This window comes from Coptis chinensis, chromosome 1 (assembly GCF_015680905.1).
Source record: "Coptis chinensis isolate HL-2020 chromosome 1, ASM1568090v1, whole genome shotgun sequence".
NCBI classification, from domain to species: Eukaryota; Viridiplantae; Streptophyta; class Magnoliopsida; order Ranunculales; family Ranunculaceae; genus Coptis; species Coptis chinensis.
The window spans coordinates 12198347-12219161 of NC_141456.1; the positions used below are offsets into that span (position 1 = coordinate 12198347).

General features: G+C 36.5%; 1 long non-coding RNA gene across 6 annotated transcripts in view; it reads right to left on the minus strand.

The window, feature by feature from the left end:
- The window catches only part of LOC147522180 (uncharacterized), a 31761-nt gene extending 11162 nt beyond the window's left edge, over positions 1–20599 (minus strand). For 2 of the 6 annotated variants that reach the window (XR_015212515.1, XR_015212516.1), the window contains exons 1-3: positions 19424–20599; positions 10343–11754; positions 5580–6273 (exon numbers count right to left, since the gene is read on the minus strand). This is a non-coding gene — a long non-coding RNA (uncharacterized LOC147522180). Of the gene's footprint in view, positions 1–1840; positions 3777–5579; positions 6274–9381; positions 10072–10342; positions 11755–19423 lie in introns of those variants that run through there. The other 4 variants (XR_015212518.1, XR_015212522.1, XR_015212519.1 and 1 more) reach the window with 4 other exon arrangements.
- Positions 20600–20815: the final 216 nt, after the last annotated feature.

A 20815-nucleotide genomic window follows, 5' to 3' on the forward strand; every position in this document is an offset into this window, starting at 1 on the left:
TACTCACACATAGGGGTACAAATGTGCATCGACTTTGCTCTATGTGCAATATGTTTGATGAGAGCATCATCATCTTTTCTTGCATTGCTCTTTTCGCTCTTGAGGCATGGGCATAACTGCTACAGCCAATGGTCATAGCCTTTCCACTACTAGCACAAGTTGATTCAAGACAAGAATTCTTAACCTTATGGCCAAAGAGAAGATCGTGGAGCTTCGAACAAGATATGGCGCTCTTACCGTATGCAACCAAGTGGGTGTTGTGGAAGACGAAAATAACCGTATTTTCGGGGGTAAAGCATCATCGGTTAAAGTAATCGTGTTAGAGATCAAAGGGTTGTTATGGCATTGGTTGTCTACTACTCAACAAAGAAGGAACTACAGGTTTAGGCTCTGTTTGGCAGTAGGAATTTTTGTATTAGCCAACCTAATTTAGGTGATCCAACACAGTAGATGTATAAACAAGTGTGTAGATTGTATTAGAAAATCAAAAATAGTGTGGAAAGTGTTTGGTATCATTTTCACTATGGCTTCTTAACAATCTACAAAATAATTATTTTTCAAAAAAAAAAAAAACCATTGAAATTGAATAACTGTAGGGGATCAAGAAATACACGTATTACAAATTTATCATAAAATCACCATTTGAAATTGCATATTGGTATTGTAGAACCCCAATTTAAATCCCCCAAAAAAAAAAAAAAAAAAAAAAAACTCTTTATTACTGAAAATAGTATTTATATTCAGAGCTTCAAAATGAATAATCATCCTCCAATTAATCGAAATCAGATAAGCAAACTAATACATGGGTTCAAGAACCCCAAATTCTAAACAATTCATTTTCAAAACTTCTTAACTAAAAAATGTTGTGAGAAGTGGGAGTAAAGTGAGAGATGGGTTTTTAGATAGATGGGTGGTGAGATAGAAATATTGTGATCAATACTTTAAAAAAATTGGTAGAGTAAAATTCACTAGAGAAGAAGAAGAACAGTATTTTCCTCCTTTTCTAACTTACCCTTTTTAAATCGATTTCCCGTGGTTTCATAAGGTTGTTTAACCGTATCTTAGCTTTCCCAATGGATTTCGTTAACCCGGTTTCGGGCCTTTATGTGTGCTGGTTAATCACTAAGTTGTGGCCCATACTCACATAATAAATGGACCAAACAACAAGATATACTATCAAGGGTCTTGTACATTGTACATGTTGGGCTATCCATGCTACCAAACAGGCCCTTAAGGATCTGATCTTAGAATGGAGTCTTGTGATATCTGGAGATTGACGAAGTGTTATCGGTGATCACTTTGCATGAGAATAGTTGGTGTTCTTTCTTTTTCATTTTGTATCTCTCAGAACTGTGTGAAGTTCTCACTCACTTTTTCTTATATGTAATGTACTGTATCTTGTGCTTTGCACTTTTCTCTCAATAAAGTCTACTTATCAAAAAAAAAAAAAAAAAAAAAAAAATTCTATAAAAAAAAAAATGAAAGTAATGCTAGGTGATTATGCAGAACTAATTTTCCAAATTTAAGTTGCTAAATGATTAAGAAAACAACATAGAGATTTATAACAACAACCAAGGTAGACAAATAATAATAATTACGCCATTACGGTTTACTTAAAACTACAAAAAAAAGGTACAGAAATACGCGACAAATCTAATCTATATACATAATTTATAGGGCTTCTTATTCATTTTTACAAACTAATCTAGTAGAATGCATATAGCAAAAACACTCAAAAGTTCCGAAGTGGGGTTTTTGGTGTTTGAATCAGAAAAATTATGCTAGGGTTTTCCAATGCTTGTTGAAATCTGAAAAGAAAAGAAAGAAAGAGATAACATACCTTCTTCCTTCTTCAAAGTGATGCAGCGAACCCCGTAATATCATTGTGACTCTTCTATTAGCTTAAAATCTTTGACGGAGAGGTATTTATAGGATTTACCAGCATTTTTGCAAAGAAATTTATCAGTTAACCAAGTATTATAGAATAAAAACTTTTAGAAAAAGAAACAAGTTTTATAGCAATTTTTTAGGCATAGAACTTTATTCTATGGATGTTTCATTAAAATAAAAACTTTTATAGTGACAGGATAATAAAAAGATGTGACACCATTATGAATGCAGTATATAACAATAAACTTACAAACGAAATGTAATTAACCGGCATACCCACAATGAGTAAAAAAGGACAAGTTTCAAATGATTAGAAAACGAAAAACTGGTTTTTTAAAAGAGTGTTGTAATCGTAATCATAATTAACACCTTTGTACAGCAAAATGTCATTACCAGCGTTCCCAAGAGACATTTGTCAATTTGATAATAACAAAAAAAAAACAAAACAATAGGAAATGACCTAAACAAATAATAATAGGTTTTTCGCATAAAAACTTTGAAAACAAAAATCATTTCTTGTTGATATGTACTACTTTTTTCTTAAGCAAACAAATAATAATTTTATCAATAAAAATATTGGTGAGGTAGACAATTGTCATTATTAACAGCGTTCCCACATAGACATTTGTCAATTTTGTAAATAAAAAATATCTTTAAAATAAAAACCAACTGAAAAACTGCTTTTGGTTTTGCAAAACAAGTTTTCCGAATTTATTTCTTTTCAAATGCAAGGATGCTCGATTTCGGAAAACAAACACTAGTTCTATAATATTTTATAAAAACCAGTGTTTTTTTTTTCCTTATCTGAACGGAGTTGGTCTATTTAGTAAATAAGTAGTGATCTGAATATCTGATCTATCTATAAGGAACAACAATATTCATACAAGACAATGGAAAAAAAATACTAAAACTAACGTCTAATGAAGTTCCATTCAACCTAAGTTGGAACCAACAATAATGATTAGGGTTTATTTATAACTACACTACAAAAGGCATAGAAACTATAACAATTAAGAAACCACATAACTAATTTGAAAACAAACCCAATTCAGTAAAAGTTTCAAACTAGAGTTTTTTTTTTTAGTCTGAATCAGAAGTTGTGACTTTGCCCGAACTTTTTTAGTGTTGTTGTAAGACCCACTTTGAAGAAGAAACAGCGGGAGAGAGGTATTTATAGGAGTAGTCTACTTTCGCATCACTTGTAAGCAGTGTAATATGAGCGGGCCAGGCTAAAAGTGTTGGCTACTCTGATAAAGCCCATTGGGCTTAATGTCGTGAATATCTTCAATGTATAAAATCATAAATATCTTCGATATATTGCAATGTGGCAACGATATTGACTACTACTAAGCAACTTTCGATGAAAATATCATAAAGTCAAGAAATATCAATTATCAAATCACCGATAGTCGTCAATATTTCGATTTATTTAGCAATATATTGTCTTTTCTTGGATATGTGCCAATGTATCGTGATATTTTGCCTACAAAGTTGTTATTGATGCGCAGTTCCCAGTTTGGGAGAGTGAAGACAATTTGTCTCATGTCTACAAGCCACAACAGACCCAGAGTCTACGGTTACCCAAAACAAAAAAAAAGATCCCAGAGTTTACACAGTTCAAACCAATCTAAAGATTATGATCGAGAAGACAAAATAAATTCATGGGGACATCTTCTGCTAATTCCCCTTGAATGACACGACTTCACACAAAGGAAGAAAAACAATTACTTGTATACGAGAGAGAGAGAGAGAGTTAACTGCACCGAAAGCCAACACTTGAGCGAGGCAGGTATCTTTCTAATGGGTTAGCATCATTTCGATCAATCTCGCAGTTCACTATTTGTTCTTGTTCTGTATGCCACAGAGGGTGGTGGCCTTAGAAACTTCTGAAACAATCAACTCAGGATAGGTTACTGGAGTTCTACGTGAATACAAGCTCACTAAGTTTCTGGTTTTAAATGAATTAAAGGGTTCTAAAAATTAGATAAGATGTTAGAAATAGGTTAGTCCTAAACGTATGCCATACACAGGGGAAGCATTGAAGCAATATCTTAGCTCATAAAAAATAAAGCCACAAACTAACAATTACCTAACTCAATAAGGTTACCAGGCATTTCAAAGTCTAATGTAATGTAAAGCTTCTATTGATATAAGACTAACCCCATTAAAGAATGATCACACAAGGTACAAGAAGAATTAGGACATTCCAACTCAATGCATGAAGACGTCAGTTTTAGTTCAAGAAGTATTGATACCATGAAATACTATGGAGATAGTCGTAGTAGAAAACGATACAAATGCAAGTGCATATATATTAACCTTACAAACATGGCATGTTTGGATTGCAGCATGATAATAAGTTAATAACCTTGCTAAACTAAATGACAACAATGGCAATAATTAATATTAATAAAATCTACCAGACAAGAATTTCAGACATATTAAACGAAATGCAAAGCAAAATAAATATAGAAGTATTATCTCCACACAATGCTAAACATGGCAAAAGATCCAGATTACTTGACAAGGATTTCAGATGCGTTAAATGAAGCATACCTTGCAATTGTGCACTATCTTCTAAGCAAACAACAGAAAGTTTTGCAATCGTGACAACTTATGTTGAACAGTAGAAATAGGCAAGCAGAAAAGTTGTTCCAGCAACAGAAACAACGTGAGAAATGCAAGTACAAACAAAATAACAAAAGACTCCTTGAAAAAAACAAAAAAAGAACCAGAAACTCTTTCAAACCCTGTAAATGTCTCTTCTTACTCATGGGCGGTTAATGAGTCATTCGCTATTTAGGATCCAATTATTGATGGCTTCCAAGAGAAGTTGAAGGGTGGCAAGGAAGGTTTCTCTCTACACGAGTCATTTCAAACAAGGGTACCCTTTCAAGTCTGGTGATTCCCCTATATATCCTCCTTCTATATTCCACATAGAGAGGATTATCAGTAATCTCAGTAGAAAGAGATATACTCCGAATAGGCTACTGAAGTTTTACATGAATACAAGCTCACTAAGTTTCAGATTTTAAATGAATAAAGGGTTCTAAAGGTTACATATGATGTTCAAATAGGCTGATCCTACACTTCTATACGTATGCACATACACAGATCCAGTAATACATTAGCTCATAATAGATAAGCTGGGCATAAGAACAATTTCATAAACTGTTTACCAGGCTGCTCAGAGTCTAATATAACCGACAACTTCAATTAGTAACAACCAAAACCCATAAAAGAATGATCACATGATGTAAAATTCAACCAAAGGCATTACAACACAGTGCATGGAGACGTCAGGTTTAGTTCTAGAAGTATTGATACCATGAAATACTATCAATATAACACCCGTACACAAAGCGACCATCAATACAAGTGTAAGTTTATATATTAGTCTTAGAGAAATAGCATGTTCAAACTGCAGCATGATAGGAAGTGAATAACCTTCCTGGATTAAATGCTGACGATTGCAATACTTGATACTAACAAAACCCACCTTGAAAGAATTTCAGACATGTTAACGCGATTTAAACATGACAAAATAGTGAGATTACCTGGCGAGGACTTCAGACATGTTAAATGAAACTTATCTTGCAAATATGCACTACCTTCTAAGCAAACAGAATTGTTCAAGCAACAAAAACAACAAGCAAAAATAGAATTGAAAGAAAATGTAAGTACTTCACCTCTGATGCAAAATATCATGTGGCAATCATTTAACAACTCAATGATGGTTCTTCTCTAATGAACTTCCAGTATGCTTTGTGGTTTACGACCACTTGAAGTTGTCTAGTCACCTTACTTCACTGATGGACCACTTGAAGTTGCCTGTAAACCTGCAGGGATAATTAGGATTGGAGTTATTGAATTCTGGCAGTTACAATATATTTACGTACACCTGCCATGAGCAATTTATTCATTTACTAACCAATATCATTCAAACCTATTTAAGGTTGGACCTACAATATAAACTACGAGAAGCTTTCCTCTCATCCCTAGATAATTTTCCCCAACCCACGAGTCTTCCTGTTTTTTTACTCGCCAAAGAACAGAGAACCTGGTCCATCCACCATCTTCTCTCCCCCTTCCCAATAGGTCACCCTCTCACCAGAATAAGGGAACCTCAGCAGCACCAGTTAGTGCTATTTGTGGTTGTTCTTGTACAGCAACTACAACTCTCATCTCACTCACATCTTCTTACAGATGCCACAGATCGATTGAACTAGGCACCACTTCAATGTTCGCTGAGTCCTATTGCTCAGTTCTCATTCATCTTCAAGGGCAGCATTGTCTAATTGTTGCTTATCCCTGTTCACCACAGCACCATCTATTTCTGTTCAGCCATTCGACCTAATTCCCATAATAATCATATAAAATGCTCTGCAAGACATTTTCAGAAGCAAAGATTGACATTAGGAAAAAATACTCACTTTCAAAAAAAATTAAAATTAAAATTCATCAGAAAATGATCAAAAGAAAGAAATGGAAAATAAGAACTGTTTTTGGTTCATCGCTGAACAAAATTTAAAAAGCTTCAGAATAGCTTTTGTCAATTAAATATAGAGAACTGCTACCGTTCTACCCCTTTTAAGGGTAGAAACCTAGTGCCCCACTAACGGACAAACTAAGCAACTGGATAATGCTGATACCGATTAACCTTCTTTCTCTCCTCTCTCCAACCTCTATTGCCTCTACTGAAAAAAATTCAAATGAGAAACTCTCTTTCTCCCAGCTATTTCCCAGATCTTGGCATGAACCATCACCAGATCCACGCGTGATGGATTGATCACAGATGTAAATATCATTTCCAATCATCCATTTTGTTGTTTCATCGAGATTTAAACGGATCCATTCTTTCTGGTTTTGAGCAAATAAAAGAATCAAGCCAAAAAAAAAAGTTTGATTGTTCATGTTCCATTTTACCTAAATCAAGTCTAGAAACCCAAAATCAAATTCAATTAAAATGAAATCTTGGTTGAAACATTAGATTAACTTATTCTAAGGTTCAATTATTGATGTATGAACTCTAACCCAAGTTAGGTAAGGGAGACACTAGGAACAAAGCTTTCATCTATGTTTCACGTTAGCTTTCTCTAGTCTCTAGTTTCTCGCCGTCAATTTCTCCAGATGTTAAGAACACTAGCAAACTGACACGTGGCTACGCCACGTGAGCGGGCAGTTTTTTTGGGCAGTGGTAATGCTGTAATTGTTCACAAAAAATGAGGGCAATGTTTCAATTTCAAAAGAGGAGTCCACGTGTCAGCTTTTGGACAGTGGCAATATTGCAAATATTTGCAAAACTGAGGATAATGTGCTAAATCAAGGGGAACGTCTAAATTTTACCGGTCAAATTCTTACCCTTCCATAACATATCTTATTTACGATTTACCTTTTAATAATAATTGTAATAACCAAATATGTTCAGGGGTATAAGAGGAAAATATCACTGTTCACGAGACAGTTTTCTTTAAAGTAGTTAGATGTGATGCCTTCTTCTCCTCTTGATTTCATGTTTTTCCACTTTTAGATTAGGCGGTTGAGGTGCTAAGATACCTTTAAATATTTAAACAAAACTTGTACAAAAAAGGACATTAACCAGCATTTTCACAAAGACATTTATTAGTTAACTATCTATTGTAGTAAAATGAAAACTTTTGGGATTAAAAAAAAAGTTTTGAAAAAGGTTTTAAATAGTAAAACAAGTTTTGTACAAGTAGTAAAAAAAAATGTCCCGTCTTTCACAGATAAAAACAAAACAGACATTTGTCGATTTTAAGAATGAAAAAAGGAAAAATAAGTCACCGTCTTTTGCAAATAAGAAAAAATCAGAGACATTTGTCATTACCAGCGTTCCCATAAAGACATTTGTCAATTTTAAGAGTGAAATAGTAAAAAATAAACCAACAGAGAAAGGATCCAAACACAAACAAAAGTTAATCACAAAACAACTTTGAAAATGTTTTATCTTGTTGATTTGTACTACTTTTTCTTATGCAAACAAAGACATTAATTGAGAAGGGAAATGTGAATCATCCACAGACATTTGTAAACAGGTTTTATAATCCTAAAACAGTGAAGAAGAAAAATATACACTTTCATAAATAACAGAAATTGAAAAATATATTTATAAATCAAATGTCATTACCAGCGTTCCCAAATAGACATTTGTCAATTTTAAAAAGCAAAGATTCTTAATTTCCTATTTTCTACAAAATAAATGTAATACCTTTTCAAATACAATTGTTTTTTATCATGGAGCATGTGAATCATAGTCTAGTTACGTGTCAATTGCTGGTGGTTTGAATGAGCTAAAAGGAAGGAACTAAGGGCATCACCAATGCAGGCCTTTAAAACCCAGGGCCACGTCAGCTTTTTGGAGGGCAATAAGGAGGAGCTAAAACTCCATATTGATGGGTGTTCCAACTGCAAAAATAACTGCTTCTTTATAACAAGTTAAATAAGACAAAAAATCTAAAAGTGAAGTCATGTGCAAAGTTTCTCTTAAAGGTTTCAGGCTTTGGGTCCTTTATAAGGGCATCACCAATAGGGCCTGGATACGGGCCATTTTCTTCAAATTTAACGGACCTAAAAAAAACAGCTTATGTCGCAACCCCTAAATGGGTCTCCATATTTATCACCCTTGATAATTGTCCTCATTCTTACAGAGGTTTTAAAGGACCCGAAGCCCAAACCTTTAATAGAAACTGTGCGCATGACTTTACTTACATCAGCATGTGACTTCACTTATGTTTTTTCTTGTCTAATTTCACGTGTTATAAAGGAGGGGTTATCTTTTCCGTTGGAATAGCCATTAATATAGAGTTTTCACTACTTTTTATTCCCCTAAAACTGACGTGGCCCCCCAAAACTGACGTGGCCCTCCAAAAAGATGACGTGGCCCTCCAAAAAGATGACGTGGCCTTGGGTTTTAAAGCTCTACATTGCCTCCATAGAAATGAAGACATATATCCAATTGATAAAATTGGAGGCCCATTTAGGGGCCGCATTTTCTTAAGGTCCGTTAAATTTGAAGATAAAGGCCCGTAAATAGGCCCATTGGTGCTGCCCTAAAGACAACAATTTGCTGTGTGTTAGTTAACGAGAATTGATCTGGCGTATCTATAAGAAACATTTATAAGTAATACTAGGTAATTATGCAGAACTAATTTTTCAACTTAAGTTGCTAAATAACTGAGAAAACAATATAGATATTTAAACCAACAAACAAAGTTAGACAAATAATAACTATTACGCCATTACAGTTAACTTAAAACTAATGCACAAAAAATATGCAACAAATCTAATCTATATACAAAAATTATAAGGTTTCTTAATCTAGTCTAGCAGAACACATATAGCAAAAATCCGCAAAAATTTCATATTGGGGTTTATTGGTGTCTGAATCAGAAAAATAATACTAGGCTTTTCCAATGCTTGTTTGAAATCTGAAACAGTTTATACAAGGAAAGAAACAGAGAGATAACATACCAATTCCTTCTTCCTCAAAGTGATGCATCAAGTCCTTAATATCTCTGTGACTCTTCTTTTAGCTTAAAGTTTTGCTTTTGTGATAGGGAGGGAAAGAAAAAGACCAAGTGGTACTTAACAGGATTAACCAGCATTTTCAGTTGGTTAAGTATTGTAGAATAAAAACCTTTAGAAAAAGAAACAAGGTTAATAGAAATTTTATAAATAAGAGCTTTTATAGTGACAATGTGACACCATTATGAATGGGGTAAATATAACAGCAAACTTACAAACCAAATGTCATTATCCAGCATTCCCAATATGACATTTATAACTCTACTAGAAAAGGACAAGTTTCAAACAATTAGAAAACAAAAACTGGTTTTGCAAAAGTGTTTTGTAATCGTAAATATAAAAGATAGCACCTTTATACAACAAAATGTCATTACCCGCGTTCCCAATAGACATTTGCCAATTTGATAATAACGAAAAAAAAACAATAGGAAATTACCTAAGCAAATAATAATAGGTTTCGAATTAGGGTTTATGAACAAATAAAATTAAAAAACAGAGAGAGTGAGAGCAAACCAACGAAATTTGACACTTGGGAGAAGAAACAGAGGGAAAGAGGTATTTATAGAATTAGTCTACTTTCTAAAAACATACAAAAGGCGGTGAAACTTAAGCCGGACGGATTATGAGCTGGGCCAATTAAAAGCTTAGGCCAATAAAGCCCATTGGGCCGTGACAGGGTTAGATTGAGCAAACTAGGATAAAGCCCATTGGGAGGAGTGGAGATGGAGACAGGCTGGCCTACAAGATTAAAGAGCAAAACTCTTGCCAAATATATTAAAAAAAGTTGGTTTTGTCTACCATAACTTACTTCTCCCAAATGTTTTTGGGGTTTAAATATCTTTTGGGGGTTGAAATATCTCCACAGTCGTGATATTTTGCAATACTATGCATTTACGAATTTACCTACAATTTTGATACTGATGTGCAGTTCCCATTTTGTAGCTCACTCCTGAAGTCATGTCTAGCTACAACAAGTCATTCCTGAAAGTTTACGCACAGATCAAGGTGTTTGCTAGGCACTTTTTGCTTAAACATCAGGAGTCAAGTCACCTATTTCCCTGTCCAGTAAAATACAAAAAAACTACTACTAGGAAAAAAACTCATCATTATTATTATTTAGTCATTTTCCTAAAGTAAGCATACCGTTCAAAACAAGGGTGCCAACAGCCAAAGTCCAGTTTAGGAATATAGCATTCAGCAAGACTCGGCCAGGTCTAACCGTCAAGAATCCAACTGGTCATCATCTTCTCCAAGATCTTGCATGTATACCATCTGTTAGTGTGTTCCCTCCCTCACCCACTATAACTCACAAATGCAACTTGGTGTCTTCTCTACCCCTGTCCGTCATTTTCCTTATTCTCTTTGCATCATTTTGTTTCCCATCAGCTGCATACATGTTGTACTGTATAACATAGGCTCCACTATGATTCTAACTGAAAGAGCCTCTAAGCTGCAACACCTGCCAACCATGTTTTTGGGTGATCACAGCAGGAAGCCAGAATTGCTCTCCTAGCAATTGCTATTTCAGAAGTGCTACACGAATATGGCATTCTTTGCATGACTTCTTTTGCCTCTTCAAATAACTCAGCTCGGCTAAGAAAATCTGCCGAGCATCCCTAATTTTCATTCTTCGGTTGAACACCAATATAGTAACCATGCTATTTAATATTTTGCGGACCTTCAAGAGGCATGCCTGAATACCTAATAAAAATTCAATATAGCAATAGCCTATCTAAAGCAAGTATATCGTCCAAGAACCAGGGATGCCAACAGCCATCCAGTTTAGGTAAATAGCACACAACAAATGTTGGGCAAATTTAACCCTCAAGAATCCAACAACGTGTTCATCTTCTCCAAGACTTGGTATATGTCTTCCATCTGCGGGTGTGTTTCCTCACCCGCTATAAACTCGTGAACTAAACCATTGAGGTCAATTGAGCTGCAACCTGGTGTCTTCTCCACCCCTCTATCCTTCATAATTTTCCTTATTCTCTTTGCATTGTCATATCTCCCATCAGCTGCGTACATGTTAGACAGTAGAACATAGGCACCACTATGACGTTCTAACTCAAATAGCCTCTCAGCTGCAACACCTGCCAATCGTGTTTTTCGTTGATCACAGCAAGAAGCGAGGATTGCTCAAGCAACTGCTTCTTCCGACGAGCTATTCTTTGCATGACACCTTTTGCCTCTTCAAATAACCCAGCTCGGCTAAGAAAGTCTACCCTGCATCCATAATGTTCACTTTTTGGTTGAATACCATATACAGTAGTCATTCTATTGAATATTTGTAGACCTTTGAGAGGCATACCCAAATAGCTGCAAGCAGTAATAACAGAGATGAAAGTAATATCATTAGGCTGAAAGGCATACCCAAATAGCTGCAAGCAGTAATAACAGCGATGAAAGTAATATCATTAGGCTCAAAACCAGCTTTATCTGTTCTGTTACATAGCTTAATGCTTGATTCAAAGTAATTGAGACCATGACCTGAAAATATCTTATTGTCCGGATCTAGGGCAAATCGATTGTACGATGGTCAGAGTTTCCCGGATGAATCCTGAGAGCCTTCACTGTGGATCATTTCCAACATACAGGTGTAAGCCTGTAACTCAAAAAAGAGTGCAGGAAAACAAGACCTTACGGTCTCTCGAAGGGCACCGACTTTTCCTTGAAAGTAAGTCACTGTTTTATTCATCCTACGATATGTGGGTAAAGACTTCCAGGCTGGATTCCAAGTCATCCCTAGGTTAAGGGGAATCCTTGAAATCCAGGGGTGTAGCGCTTGAAGAGTGACAATACAATGTTTCATACTGTATACGAACTCAGTAGCACAATCCAGATCATCGATGGGATCGCTGATTCATTGGAATGTAGACCGGGAAACCGGTTTTGCTAGTTCAATCACTTTAGACAATGTAAACAATGATAGGTAAATTTGTACTGAAGCATCAGCTTTATCATCTTTCCGGCGAATCGTCTGTCGATGAAATGCAGGGATGATACGTGGAAACCCTGATCTTGTTAAGGAAACAGGTACTGGAAGTAAGAAAGGAGCCGCCTTGTATCCTGCATATGCATGCTGAAGACAAGCAGAGCATTGTTTCAGATACATAGCAAGGAACAAAGAGGTCGGATTTCTTCCCAAGTAACCATGCTTGTTTTGAGAACAGGTAAACAGCGATACACCGCTCCTTGGTTAAACCATCAAAGAGGATGAGGGAGACTTCGTTCAAAAAACCCCTCGTCACTCAAGAATCTTCTAAAATTCTCTGCCCTTTGATGGCCAATAACCTAAGACACTTGTCGAACAACTGCTTATTCAAAATATTTTGACCTTTTGTCGTGGGAGCGTTTCAACCATACCCCGCTCCGGCGACTTACAGGTCACAGGTGACCCTATCCCCGCAAACAGTTGTTCAAAAGATGCCCCAGAAGGGCCACCAAACCTCACCTACAGGACCGGGATCTTGTCCAACCCTGGGAAGGCACTTGGTTGGAACACAAGACATCTAGCCCCGAGCTAACCTTGCTTGCAGATCGATATTCGGTAATAACCGACATATACTGACCATCACAGTCAGAATCGCTGGCAACGCTGAGTGGAAGTCCTGGCAACAGGCAAACTTAATTATTCAACTAACCTGCGCTCAGAACCAGGAGGTTTCCAAGCCATCAGGGTGGTTAACCCAACCTGAAGACATCCTTGGCCTTATAGTGTGATAAGTGGTAAATTCAAGAAAGAACCTGTTATGGTAAATTTGGATGGTGCGCCGGTAAAGAACCAGAGGTGGTCCACTCCACACACAGCTAGCTAGTGGCACAATATCATGGAATGACAGCAAAGGAAAGGAACTGGACCCAGCCACACACCTGGGAGGATAACCAATAATGAGCAAATACTAGCCAAAGATTGACCAACCACGCCTAACATGCCAATGAATGATGGAAACCAGCATGCTAGCCGAGATTGACTGCTGACAGATAGATATGCACCACTCACCACTTTATTTATTGCATCCACATCCGTCATCGCCGCCCTTCCCTGCTAGTGTAAGCCATCACACCACACCCAATGTAAGGAGCTATAACCCCTTGCTGAACGGTATGAATCGACTTTCCCACCACTAGACATTTACTCATTAGTCGGCATCCACCTCTGCTTGGGGATGGTATGAGGTTCTCCGCTAACCCCACCAATACAAACATAGAGCTAAGGTACTCTTTACTATACAGAATATCGACCTCAGCCCGTTACATTGATTTATCAATTAAACATTTATAAGGTCGAAATGCGATCTAGTAAAGCTATTATATGAGACGAGAAGTTGGTTGTTTCATCTCACGAGTACCGGCTGGGTCTAGAGCTATCATACATCAACTCCATGGTGACACATGAGCATTGGTCGTTGTTGCTTGCTCCCTCGCTTGTCCCATTGAAGTCCTAATTGAATTATTGAACTCGAACTCCTGACGAAACCTAACAAAAGAAATGTCAAGCCATCGCAGCAATTCTCTCTTGTTAATCCATTCACATCCAGAAGTAAGCATGCAAAAGTAAGTTCCTTTTGCGGGAGGGGAAGAGGCAAGTTTGCCCGAGACGACTTTTTCACCATCCAATCCTGGGTATAACAATGCTCGTGCAGTAATGCAATCTCTTCCATCAGACTACGGACCAGAGAAAGAAACTTCAAATTCGTCTTATTTTTATTTGACTCCTTTCTCTTCTCCAGCTACTGAACCCCGAACCTAATTGATGTGTGGTGCGGGGTGGACGGAGCGAGCTTCAAAAGCTGGACCAGCAATCCAATTAACCTAATCCTAATCAATGGGAACTTCAAGGATAGTCTTTTTCGATGCGCCCAACCTAAAAAGCATTGATTGGTCGACCCGGAGAGGAACTGAAATGCTACGTTGCTTTATTCCCCTCTATCTATCTTTGAAGCCCCGGGAGCTTTATCCTCGACTTCCACTACTGCCCGTTTGATTTCTGGCTTTCCTCCCCGGAACAAGAGGCAGAAATCAATGGATTTAAAGTTGGATTCGAAGGTCCCCTCAGAAAGAACTTCTATTTCAAGATCCATATCTCTTTAGTTATGCAAAAAGCCAAAATAAAGTTCTGCACCGGCAATCACTCTGGGTATGAATCTGATCACTCACATCTCTCTCCGGGGAAAGCTGAAACTCACTAGGAAGAGCATTCTCAATAATCTTATCTTCTATTTTCTGGATTAACATCCATTGGTTGATGCCGATTAGTTGTATTCACATCCCACAGTTGACGTTGACTCACCCCTGCCTATGGAAGGAATCCCTAGAGAAGCATATCCATAGCATCTCTGTTGATTCGGGCCGGATAAAATACTGCCAACAGGTGGGATATAGAAGGCACGTCTTCTCCTTCTGAACATTCCCTACAATATCCAAACCAAGAAGTTGACTTAACACCCAAATAAAAAGAGGTCTGCTCACTGCTCCTTTCAACCAGCTAACATACAAAAATAAGGGAAGATTTGTCTCTTTCAATACCCCGCCCAATGATTAGGGCGGTATGCATGCACGGACACACCAAACTATGCGCCAAGTCAATAAGACCCACTCTTTGACTTATTCTGCATGCATGGGAAGCACGGAGTGGAGTCACTCACACTTTCCTTCCTGAGGGGTCTCATGCTACTTTTATCTAAGGTGCTTCTTAATCTAGCAGTACAGTAAGCATAGGCATCATGGGCTGAGGCTTAAGAAACAAAGGTAAAGGCATTTGAATCCAAACCAGGCACACCAGTAGCTGTTGACCCAGTGCCAGGCGCGACTTTAGTCAATAATAAGTTTATGTCGCCGCATATCGAGATCAGGGCCTACCTACAACAGGAGAAAAGGAAAAAAAGGGATAGTTTGAAACAGGGGCTGATCCTGCCCCAGTTAGACTTCCCAAGGAATACATTCTAAAGCGCTTGGCATTCCTTCCAGTTCAAAAGTTGTGACGACTTGTGTTGCAGTATAAATAGGCAAGCAGAAAAGTTGTTCCAGCAACAGAAACAACACGAATTTCTAACCCTGTGAATTTCTCTTACTCATGAGCGGAAAACGAGTCATTTGCTATTTAGATCCAGTTATTGATAGCTTCTGAGAGAAGTTGGAAGGGTGGCAAGGAAGGCATCTCTCGCATCATTACAATTAAGGGTACCCTTTCAAGTCTCGAGGTTTACTATAAAAATTTGTTCTATATTATGCTCCACATAGGATGCCCAAATTGAGAGGATTATCAGTAATCTCAGTAGACACTAGACAGAGATAAACTCGGGATAGGTTACTGAAGTTCTACGTGAATACAAGCTCACCAAGTTTCTGATTTTAAATGAATTAAAGGCTTCCAAAGGTTTCATATGATGTTCAAATAGGCTAGTCCTATACTCCTATATGTATGCCCATACACAGAGCCAGTAATACATTAGCTCACAATACGTAAGCTGCATAAAAAGAATTTCGTAAACTGATTACCCGGTGGCTCAGACTCTAATACAATGGACAGCTTCAATTAGTAACTGACAAAACTCATTAAAGAATGATCATACGATGTAAAATAAGAACCAGGGAATTCCAACACAATGCATAAAGACGACAGGTTTAGTTCTGGAAGTATTGATACCACAAAATACTATTGATATAACACCGTACACAAAGTGACAATCGATACAAGTGCGAGTTTCTATATTAGTCTATTAGTCTTACATAAGATGTTCAAAATAGGTTAGTCCTAAACGGCTAAACGTATGCCAATACACAGAGGAGAAGCAATATCTTAGCACATAAAAAATAAGACCACAAAATAACAATTGCGTAAATCTTTAGGTTGCCAGGCATTTCAAAGTCTAATATAATCTATTGATATAAGACTAACCCCATTAAAGAATGATCACACAAGGTAAAAGAAGAACTAGGACATTCCAACTCAATGCATGAAGACATCAGTTCTAGTTCAACAAGTATTGAAACCATGAAATACTATGGAGATGGTCATAGTAGAAAACGATACAAATGCAAGTGCATATATTAACCTTACGAAAATGGCATGTTTCGATTGCAGCATGATAATAATAAGTTAATAACCTTTCTAAACTAAATGGCTAACATTTGCGATAATTAACATTAATAAAATCTACCAGGCAATAATTTCAGACATATTAAACAAAATGTAATGCAAAATAAATAAAGAAATATTATCTCCACACGATGCTAAATATGACGGAAGATCCAGATTACCTGGCAAGGATTTCAGACACGTTAAATGAAACATATCTTGCAATTGTGCACTACCTTCTAAGCAAACAACAGATAGTTTTGCAATCGTGATGACTTATGTTGACCAGTAGAAGTAGGCAAGTAGAAAAGTTGTTTCAGTAACAGAAACAACGTGAGAAATGCAAGTAGAAACAAACGAACAAAATACTCATTTCAGTAAAAACAAAAGAGCTAGAAACTTATTGATGACTTATTGATCGCTTCCAAGAGAAGTTACAAGGAAGGTTTCTGTCTACATGGGTTTGCGTCATTTCAATCAAGGGTACCCTTTCAAGTTTCGCGGTTTACTATATGCCCTTCTTCTATATATTCCACATAGGGCGGCCAAATTGAGAGGATTATCAGTAATCTCAATAGAAAGAGATAACTTGGGATAGGTTACTGAAGTTCTACGTGAATACAGCTCACTAAGTTTCTGATTTTAAATGAATTAAGCATTCTAAAGGTTACATATGATGCTCAAAGGCTAGTCCTATACACCTATACGTATGCCCATACACAGAGCCAGTAATACATTAAATAATAGATAAGCTGCATGAGAACAATTTCCTAATCTGTTTACCAGGCGGGCTCAGAGTCTAATATAAAAGAATGATCAGATGATGTAAAATACGAACAAGGTCATTCCAACACAATGCATAGAGACGTCAGGTTTAGTTCTAGAAGTACCAATACCACGAAATACTATTGATATAAGACCGTACACAGAGTGACAATCAATCCAAGTGAAAGTTTATATATTAGTCTTACAGAAATAGCATGTTCAAATTGCAGCATGATAGGAAGTGAATAACCTTCCTAGATTAAATGCAGACGATTGCACTATTTAATACTAAAACAGCCTACCTCGAAACATTAAAAGAAAAAAGGTTAAAAAAATTATCTCAACACGATTCTAAACGTGACAAAAGATTGAGATTACCTGGCAAGGACTTCAGACATGTTAAATGAAACAGATCTTGCAATTATGCACTACCTTCTAAGCAAACAACTGAAAGACTTGTAAACGTGGCGAGTTATTGTTGAATAGTATAAATAGGAAAACTGAAAAATTGTTCAAACAACAAAAACCACAAGCAAACGAAAAATTGCAAGTACTTTACATCTGATGCAAAATATCATGTGGCAATCATTTAACAACTCAATGATGGGCCTCCACTAATGAACTTCCAGAATACGATTTGTAGTTTACGACCACTTGAAGTTGTTTAGTCATCTGATGTGTTACCTTCCTAAGGCAGTTGCCTCCACACTGCAGGGACAATTAGGATTGGAGCTATTGAATTCTGGTGGTTATAATATATTCACGTACACCTGCCATGAGTAATTTTGTCATTTACTAACCAATATCATTCAAACCTATATAAGGTTGGACCTACAATATAAACTACGAGAAGTCTTTCCTCTCGTCCCTAGATAATTTCCCTTTTTTACTCAACGAAGAACAGAGAACCTGGTCCATCCACCACGTTCTCTCCCCCTTTCAACTAGGTCTCCCTCTCACCAGAACAAGGGAACCTCAGAAGCACCAGTTAGTGCAATTTGTGGTGGTTCTTGTAAAGCAACTTCAACTCTCATCTCGCTCACATCTTCTTACAGGAACGACACACCGATTGAAGCAGGCACCACTTCAATGTTCTCGCTAAATCCTGCTGCTCAGTTCCCATTTCATCTTCAAGGGAAACTTCATAAGGTGCATTGTGTAATTGTTTCTTATCCCTGTTCACCACACCACCATCTATTTCTGTTCAACCGTTCGACCTAATTCCCTAAAATGCTCTGCAAGACCTCTTCGGAAGCAAAGATTTGACAATAGGAACACTTTCAAGAATGAAAAAAATTAAATCCATCAGAAAATGATCTAAAGAAAGAAATGGAAAATAAGAACTGTTTTTGGTTCACCTCTAAACAAAATTTAGAAAGTGTCAGAATAGCTTTTGTCAATTAAAGAGAACTGCTACCGGCCTACCGCTTTTAAGGGTAGAAACCTCCTACCCCACTAACGGACAAAAATAAACAACGGGAAAATGCTGATACCAATTAGACTTCTTTCTTTCCTTTCTCATCCTCTATTGCCTCTACTGAAAAAAAAAATCAAATGAGAAAACTCTCTCTTTCTCCCCAACTATTTCCCAAAACTTGGCATGAACCATCAGTCCATCACCAGATCAGGCGGCAATGGGTTCATATTGATCACAGATGTAAATAACATTTCCAATCATACATTTTGTAGTTTCATCGAGATTTAAACGGATCCATTCTTTTTGGTTTGAGCAAAGCAAAGAATCAAGCCAAAAAAAAGTTTGATTATTCATATTCAATTTCACCTAATCAAGTCTAGAAACCCAAAATCAAATTCAATTGGAATCAAATCTTGGTTGAAACATTAGATTAACTTATTCTAAGGTTCAATTCTTGATGTATGAACTCTAACCCAAGTTTGGTGTTAAAGAATTGAAGTTACTAATTTTCGTGTTCTGAATGGATCTAAAAAGAATAAAAGATACTTTTACAGTGTAGTTAGATTCTGAGGAGGAAAGGGAGACACTAGGAACAAAGCATTCATCTATGCTTCGATTTAGTTTTCTCCTCTTGATTTTATGTTTTCCCACTTTATGATTGACATTGAAAATGTTTGTATACCAAATTACGTATTATAAGGCGAGAGAAGCGTGAAGGAACTTACTTGTACATCGCTGGTGGTTTGAAAGAGCTATGGCCTATGGGAAGGAACTAAGGAAGGCAATTGAGGTGCTAAGATACCCTTAAATATTCAAACATAAATTGTACAAAAAAAGGTCATTAACCAGCATTTTCACAAAGACATTTATCAGTTAACTATGTATTGTAAAATAAAAAACTTTGGGATTAAGAAAAAGTTTTGTAAAAGGTTTCAAATAGTAAAACAACTTTCGTACAAGTAGTAAAAAAATGTCCCGTCTTTTACAGATAAAAACAAAACAAAGACATTTGTCATTACCAGCGTTCCAACAAAAACATTTGTCATTACCAGTGTTCCTACAAAGACATTTTCCAATTTTAAGAATGAAAAAGAAAATAAGTTGCCATCTTTTACAAAGAAGAAGAAAACAGAGACATTTGTCATTACCAGCGTTCGCACAAAGACATTTGTCCACTTTAAGAATGAAAAAGAAAATAAATCACCATCTTTTACAAATAAGAACAAATCAGAGACATTTGTCATTACCAGCGTTCCCACAAAGACATTTGTCAATTTAAATAGTGAAATAGAAAATAATAAACCAATAGAGAAAGGATCCAAACACAAACAAAAGTTTTCACACAACAATTTTGAAAACAAAAGTCTTATCTTGTTGATTTGTATGACTTTTTCTTAATCAAACAAAGAAACATTTACATTAATTGGGAAGGGAAATGTGAACCATCCACAAACAGGGGCGGACCCAGGAATCCCGAGTCGCGTTTTAAGTTCTAAAGAAGTATCACCCTCCCTGGCCTCAACTCTTGGAATTGAGGAGGGCTCTCGTGACTTGGTGCAATTTTAACTCTTGAATTTAAGGAGGGATTCTGATTTGGCGCATTAAGAGATGGTGGAGTGGATGATAACGAGTTAGCCTATGAAGTTTGAGTAGTTAAACTTTCAAACCTCCTCAGTCCTATACTAGATTAGATAAATCTTCTAATGTTGTAATGCGTTATGCAATTGATAAAAATCAACTATAAATGAAAAAGAACAGAGACTAATTTCTAAATTTTGGTACCAATTCCAAAAAGAAGTCCAAAGCCAGCCTAAACAATCATTCTGGTATACCTAAAAGGAACATTGATAGCCTTACACAAGTAAACATGACAACAATTCTATAAAAACAAGTATACAGAAAAGAAAAGATACGAATCCCCTCTTCCTCAAAGTTGAAGATGCAGCAAACCCCTTAATATATCTCTGTGACTCTTTTGCCTTTGTAATTGGGAGGGAAAGATATAGACTTATAGGATTAACCACCATTTTCACAAAAAAAATTATCAGTAGGCTAAGTATTGTGAAATAAAAACCTTTAGAAAAAGAAACAAGTTTTGTAGAAATTTTAAAAACAAT